Genomic DNA, 398 nt, shown 5'->3' with positions numbered 1-398 from the left:
TACCAAAGAAAAGGGGTTGTCCCATGTTTGAAAAGGCAGAATGGTAAAGGTACTAAGGATTCAAAGGTTTGGAGGGTTAGAGAAGTAGAAAAGGTTTTTTGTGATAGTGCCTTTGAAATTAATAACCAATTTTGTGAAAACCCCACATAATGTTTTGTGTTGGAGGTTTCTTGTATAGATAACTAAGACTGGGAATGCTAGATGCTTTTTAGCATTTGTAAACTATTGATTTCACAGTTGAAATAATATATAACTACGGATGACAGAAAAAAAAAGAATGTATTTTTTTCCGTTTTTCTAATGGTTGTGTTTGTTTCAAGAATAGCATAAAAGTATAAAAACTGAGTTGGATATATGTCATCCTGACTAGAGTAAGACAAAAAAAAAAAAAAAAAAAA

The sequence above is a fragment of the Camelina sativa genome, chromosome 6, assembly GCF_000633955.1.
Source record: "Camelina sativa cultivar DH55 chromosome 6, Cs, whole genome shotgun sequence".
Lineage (NCBI taxonomy): Eukaryota > Viridiplantae > Streptophyta > Magnoliopsida > Brassicales > Brassicaceae > Camelina > Camelina sativa.
This window is presented reverse-complemented; position numbering follows the sequence as displayed.